Here is an 8,904-nt window from a genome sequence, read left to right on the forward strand (position 1 = left end):
CCGAGTCAAGATTAACAGACACGTCACAAGTATAGGCCCACTGAGCGTGAGATACCGTTTCCCTTATGCAACTGTCAGGTGTATGCCTACACCCCGTGCATAAGACGTGACCATTTTATAATACAATGATGTCAAGGATATCCGGGACATGGTCATTAACCCCTAAAGGCTTTTATTTCAAACAATACAGATCAAACCGGGTTACCTCAATAATTTAATCACAATCCGATTAAATATTCAATACCCGACCAAGCGGTATTATTATACCGTATCCCAAGCCCGTATAGGGAAAATAAGTTAAGAGTATTTACCTGAGCTAGCTCCTGTCTAAAAATAGCAAGAATAATAACTCAGCCGTATTCACTTAAGTAAGCGTAGGTACAATTTACCGGAAGGCTCTAGTCTGGAATGATGGTATAAATAACCAATTAGAATGCTAACGGGTCTTTAATTAAGCCTAAGCTTAGACCGGTTAGTCTTAAAGAATTGTTACGGTTTAATCGCGTGAAAGGCGAAAACCGTGAATGGAGTGTGATTTTGACCCAACAAGTTTGAAGACTTGTTTCATATGGGTATAACAATCATACTCTGGATTTTGGGGTTAAAACAATATAGTTTGACCCGTTTCGGCTAAATTATGTAAACTAGTTACATAAGCCGAATCGTGCGCGCAATAGGCGCAACGGGTAACCGTGAGAGTCCTACGCTTGTTTCCTAATTCAATATGCCTTAAAGAGGTTGTGGTATCAGTAGGATACCTTCCGTGATGCCCGAAACGAGTTTAAGTTGGTGATACGCCCCGTAGGGGTTTTTCGGTCATTTTAAAGATTTTTTAAAGGGTTTTTCGAGTTCTACAGGAAATCTGAGTTTCCCGAACAGTTTATAAAGTCCAAAATACTTTATTTATTATTTAAAATTAGTAGCAACTGGAATCGGGTCAAAAGACCTTATAGAACTCGATTTATGGCCGAAAAGGGCATATTCGGTATTTACCGAATCGCAGCCATAACCGCAGGTTATGAGCAAGGTAAAAATAATTAAAAATCTTTAAAAATCCCAAAATATTATTTTACATCAGTGGGTAAAAGGTTTGGTGTCGAAATCCGAGTTTAGATAGGCGTTATGCTAATTGCGCTATTTAATTATTAAAGTTTCGCAAATTGCGCTAACTGGCATAACTCTTATTCTGGACCTCGGATTGACATGAAATTTTAGGGACATGCTTAGAATTCAGTAACCAAGGTCATGATCCGTTCACATGTCCGAAAATCTCGTTTAAATTTATAAAGGGCGTTACGGTCAACTTTTAAGTAATTAACGGAAATGCGTAAAAGACTTGGACAATTAACGAACCGGTCACAGAGGCTTATACCATCATGTAACCTGGTCCTAAGAGAGTCCTAAGGCATATCTACATTGTACTAAAACGGGTCAGAACCGTAGTCAAAGCAAAAGTCAAACTTTTGCGACTTTCGGTTCCGAACCGGGTCAATATAGCAAATGGCCGAATCAAACGGGTTTAGACAAGTTTATATACTTAATATCATGTTTTACGAACATCAAAACAAGTTACATATCAGCTACATTACAGATTATGCAAGAAATCGCAAAATGACTTTCTGTTGACTTTTTAAGTGCACGTTTGACTCGACATTCGACATAGTTAGAGCGGTGATCAGAGGGAACCCCTTTAGGGGTTTATTACCCACATAAATACCAACTCATAACTACTTTTGATCCGACAATTCACTGGACCATTTGTGAATTATCGCTATGACAACTGTTCATTACGACGGTTTGGTTTATAAGCTAAAACCATTGAAAAACGAGACCACAAAAGGTTAGGCAACTTACAGAAGTTTAATGCAAGACTTAGGAATATAGAAGGAAGCTTGAGGGCTCCAAGAATGATCAGAAGTAGTGTTGTGAGGTGTGTTCTAAGTTGTGAACTATGTATGCCTATTTATAGTAAAGTTTTCACCACAACTCCTTGACACACAAGTCCCCCAACTAACCACAACCTTCCAACATGTGTTCCTAATGCTTAGGGGTTGTTTAGGGGTCAATTGGAAAGATTTAAATGCATCTCATGGCTTTTAGAAGGCTGAACAGCCAATTTAAGCATGTTTCTGCATCTGGGCGCCTGACGCGGCCCGCATGGAGGAACCATACACATATTACGCGGGCCGCCTGAAGTTTAAAAATCAGGCGCGTTCAATCATAGGCTCGCGGCCCGCCTCAACTTAACCCGAACCCTTACGCGGCCCGCGTTAGGTTTATTTTTCAAGATTTCTGAATCTTTTATAATCATGACTAAATCTTGGTAATAATAACAAAATCTTTAGTAATTAATAATGAAATCTTTAGTAATCATTAACTTGACCTTTCGGGTTTTGAAGGGGTAACTTTGCGATTTGGCCCTTGATTATTTACTGCTAAGGGCCTCGTGTTATTTATTCGCTTAGTTAAGTCCCTGGTTAGTTTATTTAATTATTCTGAAAGCCTTAACTTTCATTATTGACGCTTTTAACCCCTCTCGTACGAATTTGATCATAACTTTCTCGTTTAAAAACGGAACTTTGCGAAATTTATATAATATATTCTAGTGAGCGTATTTTACTGTTACGAAGCCTCGGCTTCGTCAAAGGGTCACTCAGAGGTATAATTAAACATGTTGACACAATTAACCCCTGTAGCTTGTAATCTCTCACTTTCTTCCGCGTTTCGCTTCCGTACGATCCATGATTTATTCGTTCGAAGGTACGAGCATCGTTTAGGGTTACTATACCGTATATTTACCCTTCGTTGACATTTATAACCCTCGAATTTACATACTTTCAAGGTTTGTCAACTTTAGTCCTTTACTTAATATTTAATGCCACGTGTAAACTTATGACACGTGTTAACACATTATTGGACCCAAAATTTCGAGGTGTTACAAAAACCTTTTTCAAACATGTTTCAGGTGATCTGTGTGATCCAGGAAAAGTGCAATAAAGCACTATCAAGCTCAGAGAAGTGGCTCAGTGTAAATAAATAAATAAAACATGTTTTGGAAAATAAAGATTTCTGTGTGAAATCAACTTATTGTAAATTATGGGATTCATCCCTTAAACTTTGTGTAATATATTAAACGAGCATTTTTCGGTGAAAAGATCCTGTTGTAAAAAGACTTCCGCTGTCGCATAAATTAAAAACCACGGGTACCACTGGACTGCTCGCGGCTCCCGATTCCGTCCAGGGTGGGTCGGGGGTCGTGACAGTTTAGATTCAAATCACCAATATATTCCACTAGATCATATCATAATCGATGTGTGTTTTGCATCCCGCAACTCCAAAATAATATCATCGGGAATGGCTACCTCGGTCGGAGCGGCAACGGGGGTATTATGCGACAAGAGGTTCTCAAATTTAAAGGGAAAATTTTCATAGGGTTGTAGTTAGACCTGCTATGTTATACGGAAAAGACTATTGGTCAGTTAAGAAGTCATAAACGTGTAGGATGGAGGTGGAAAAAATGAGGATGCTGAGGTGGATGTGTGGCCATACTAGGTTGGATAGGATTGAAAATGAGGTTTTTAGAGTAAATTAGGAGTGGCTAGTGTTTCAGATAAGATAAGGGATGTGAGGTTAAGATGGTTGTGGCATATCAAGAGGAGACAGGTAACGACCACGGTTAGAACAGTAGAAACGCTCACTGTGGAGGGGAGAAGGAGTAGGGGTAGGCCAAAACTGACTTGGGAAAGCGTATTAGAAGTCATAAACGTGTAGGATGGAGGTGGAAAAAATGAGGATGCTGATATGGATGTGTGGCCACACTAGGTTGGATAGGATAAGAAATGAGGTTTTTAGAGTAAATTAGGAGTGGCTAGTATTTCAGATAAGATAGGGGATGTGAGGTTAAGATTGTTGTGGGATATCAAGAGGAGACAGGTAACGACCACGGTTAGAACAGTAGAAACGCTCAATATGGAGGGGAGAAGGAGTAGGGGTAGGCCAAAACTGACTTGGGAAAGCGTATTAGAAAGGATTTTTTAGACTTACACCTCTCTAAGGACATGGTCAAGAATAGGAATTCGTGGAGACGTATGATTAAGGTTTAGAACTTTTAGGTGGTGATACCATTTTATATTAGGGTCTTATCTCAAAAGCTTAGGTTTTGTGTGTTTATAGGATTGTGTTTGTTATCTTTTTCTCTGTTTAATTGCTCACTAGAAATATTTTTAATACAGTATATTATTTTTATTTTTATTTGATGGGGTCGTTGTGTGTTTCTACATGTTTTGCCTCTTATATCAGGATATATCTTTAGAGTCGGGGGTTTCATTAGAAGCAGTCTCTCTATTCCCTATGATAGAGGTAAGGTGTACCTACATCCAACCCTACCAATAGCTTTTAGCTATGGGTGGGATTCCCTAGGTAAGATTGATTGGTTGATTGGGCAATATGATACACACGTATCCTTATTTCTGCTTGCCTAATTGGATGTGCCATCAATTAAGTATACTCCATCTACTTTTCAAAACACCAAATGCCAGAATCACCGCACTTGCGACAGTGTTTCACGGCCATCACGCTTCTCTTTCACAAAGCGTCTCAGCCACTCTTAAGTTTGGAGTGTAAACTAGCCAAGCTGATCAGGCTCACTATAACTCTTATCGAGTTGACCTCACGTTTATATTAAATCTCATCTATCTACTATAATAAAAGAAACCAACTTTTGGACACGTGTCATTAATTGAAGGTATCATCAACTCTATACTTATCTTATATCAATTAATTAATTAATATTAAATCTTATTATACTTTAATAAAATATTATCATCAAATCTAAATTGTTAATTTAACGGTATATTTTTAAAACAAATACCTCTCTTTCCTACTTATCTTATATTAAATATATAAATAATAAATTAATATTAAATGTTATCCTAATTTATTAAAAATATAACTTTTTTTATTATTTGATATACAAAATTATATTTATTCAACAAATGTAAATGCGGGGTCTTGAAAAATATAACTTTTTTTTATTATTTACTATACAAAGTTACATTTATATAACCCGTGTAATACATGAAGTTTTTAAAGATATATTTTTTTATCATTTGCTATGTAAAATTAGATTTATTCAACACATGTAATACACGGGGTTTTTAAGAATATAATGTTTTATTATTTGGTAGATTTTTCAACCCAACTATACACGGGTTTTTTTAAAGATACGACGTTTTTAGTATTTAATATACAAAATTACATTTATTTAATAAGTGTAATACACATGGTTTTTATAGATATAACTATTTTTTAGATTTATTCAACACGTGTAATATACGGGGTTTTTAAGGATGTAATTTTTTTTATTATTTGGTAGATTTATTCAACGCGATTATACACGGGTTTTTTTAAAGATACGACATTTTTAGTATTTAGTATACAAAATTACATTTATTTAATCTTTGTAATACACATGATTTTTAAAGATATAACTTTTTTTTATTATTTGATATATATAATTACATTTATTTAACCCGTACAATATACGGGGTTTATAAAAATATAACTTTTATTATTTAATATATAAAATTACATTTATTCAACCTGTGTAATACACGGGGTTCTAACATAGTATAACAATAAAAAAGAAATGGTATGAATAATTGGAAGGATGAGAGATGGCTCAATACTTATATGAGTTTTTCAAGTACTTTAAATATATATGCATAAATATTAGTTATTACAGATTAAATAATATATATTATGTTATGTGTAATAGTAAACCGTTATACATATAAAATAATTAAATATTAAATAAACATTTAACGAGCTAATCTCAAGTTACATTAGCTTTAAGACGAGTTTGAGAGCTTAAGCTCTCTTAAATTAAATAAGGATAGCTTATACCCAGCCAATTCGACCGAATAGTTAAATAAACATTTATTTTGAGAGCTTAAGCTCTCTTAAAATAAATCGACTCGAATAGTTTATACCCGGCCAATTCGACCTCCTCGTGAGTGATAACTCACTCCAAAAGTACAGTAGATACATATCACGAGTTTCACTTATATATGTCAATTTTTATAAAATTGGCTTCTTGTCTAAATTAACTCACACAGTTGAAATGGTTTTTGTTCTTTCTTGTTTTTGTGTGTGTATGTCATTTAAGTTGTTCATTCATTAACATCATTTCGAAATAAGTTCTAGGCCTATTGTTCATTCAGTACTATTTGTTCAATTATAATTATAGAAATCAAGAAGTTTGACTGTACCAGATTTAAATAAACATGAAGGAGACACATACATATACATATGTGTCATCAAGCTATTTTCGGTTTTGCTTGTTTGTCCCATTAGCTCATCCAGCCTTATCAGTCCGTTGGCAATCCAGCTTTCGTGACACACATTGTGGTTAACCGAGATTACAAGTAAGTAACTAACCGATTAACCGAAACCAAAACTAGTCGGTAAATCCCATAACCGCTAGTTCGGTTAAAGAGTAAAACCAACTCATACACACCCCAACAAAATATTCCTAGAATGGTGTTTCAAATTGGTTTAACATCTTTTGAAAAAACTTAAGATAGTTTAACTTGTTGTATCTTATAATTAATCACTTGCTTGTTTGATTTTTGTTTACAGTTCTTTTATTGAATTTTTATAATCATATTTTAATTTTAGAAATCAAATATATTGGTTTAATAACTTGATATAACATCTCCAAGTTTGGATTTTTTTTTAATCTATAACGATTAAAGTTGATAAGCATATATTAACTTGGAAATCAACATTTTTGTTTAATAACTTGATATAACATCTCATAGTTTGGATTTTTTTAATATAATGATTAAAGTTGAATATATTTATAAAGGTTATTAGATTTTATCACCTCTAACTATTGGCCACTGCCACCTCCAACTATCACTTTAACGCCCGCCACCCCTAACTTAACACTTAGTGTGTTCTGCCAGAACGTCGTTAACTGATCACTAGCTTTTGATCTTGTTATTATACATTTGGGGTGTCCTAAGATCTCTAAAATCTTCCTAAGATCCCTATGACATCCCCAAAAGTATAGTAACGGGATCTAAAGTTAATGATCAATTAACGATGTGGTGACAGAACTCGCTAAGTGTTACGTTGGGGGGTGACGGACGTCAAAGTGATTGTTGGAGTGGCAGCGGCCAATAGCCAATAGTTTGGGATGATAAAATCCAATACCCCTATTTATAATGGTGAAATTTCGTGATGAAATAAATTCTTTAGACATACGTGATAATAAATCTTTATTTTTTGACGGTAAAAATTACTCCTAGTTTACTTTACATTAATTATTTTAAAGTATTCTTTTTTTCCCAGGTTTGAATCTAATTACTCCTAAAAGGTATATTGGCAAGGAACAACAGCTACTCTCATATTGGCATAATTTTTCTTTTGAATGACAAGGAATAACATGCCAACCATCAGGACACTGGGCATTGTGTCCAAGATCGACTACTCGACCGCCGCCAGCCCCTTGCCTCTCCCAGATGCGCGGAAACCCGACCTCCACCCGCCCGAAGGCATGAAAGTGGAATAATCGGTAAAACCTCGCCTCCCATCCAAGACGAACCGGCGCCACCCATATTCGCCCTTCATCTGGATGTCGCAGAAAATAATTGGGAGAGTGGAAGTCGAACCTAAGTCACAAGAAACACCAAGTGGCATAATAAATCTGGATTTAGGCATTTAACTTGTTATGTCTTATTAATCAATCTTCTGGACCACAAGCTTAGCTTTTAGCTTGGTATTACCAATATGTTAGAAAAATGTGTCAATTTTTAATAGTAAGTGTTCAAGTAAAAATATGTGGATTTAGAGGTATGTTAATAATATGTGAGTTGTTCTAAAAAATAAATAAATGAGTCATTTGTTTGATTTTGTTTACAAATTTTTCAATGAATTTGTTATTAGCATTAACTTTAGAAATCAAATGCTTTTGTTTAATCTATTTTCTATCTTCTAGAGTATAATAAATAAAAATGAAGTTATACACGTATCACCATCATATTTAACTCATCAAAATTTTCTCCCAAAATTCCTTCATCACACTAAATAAAAAAAAAATATTTTATAAATTAAGAAAGACAAACTTAATTCTGTTTTAATATTATTATTTTTTTTCTTTTTACTTATTTGTGACTTAATACATTCACCAAATTATAAAAATATTTTATTTGTCATATATTAACCGTTAACATATATCATAATTTTATAATAACTAATCATTAATTAAATATGAATAATACTTATTAATAAGAATAAAAAAATATAATTTTTAAAATAATAGTAAATTATTTTCGTTTACTTTAAATAAAAGCTATATTTAAAAGATAGACAATGACAAAATAATTTATATATATGTATATATGTATAGTGTGAGCCGTGAGGTTTATTGGGGAACACTAAAAAAGTGGGGAACCGGGGAACACTCTTAAAAATTTAACTTAACATGTTAAAAATCATTTTTTTAATTTTTTTTGGCGCTTTTCCTTTACTTAGACCTTGTGTAATGCAGCGCCATATCACGAGTTTTCCCACTATAGCGCCCCATAGCGCCGCGGAACACCGCTACGAGCAGCGCTATGGGGGTTTGAAATCTTGTTCCCGTTATCAATATCGCGGCGTGAAGAATTGTTATTTTCAAAATTTGACCATTTGAAACGGTCATATATTTAAAAAAAAGTAATTCAATTTAAAATACTATCTCTCCTATAATAAACCCTCATCTCTCCTATTTTTATAAAATCCAACATACTTAACACACTCTCAAACCCTCTTATCTCTACCTTTTTTTATAAAAATCTAGAATTTTTATACAATGCATCCCTCAACCGCGGTTTTATTCCTCTGCGTTCGAGTGTGGAC

Source organism: Helianthus annuus, chromosome 14 (assembly GCF_002127325.2).
Source record: "Helianthus annuus cultivar XRQ/B chromosome 14, HanXRQr2.0-SUNRISE, whole genome shotgun sequence".
Classification (NCBI taxonomy): Eukaryota; Viridiplantae; Streptophyta; class Magnoliopsida; order Asterales; family Asteraceae; genus Helianthus; species Helianthus annuus.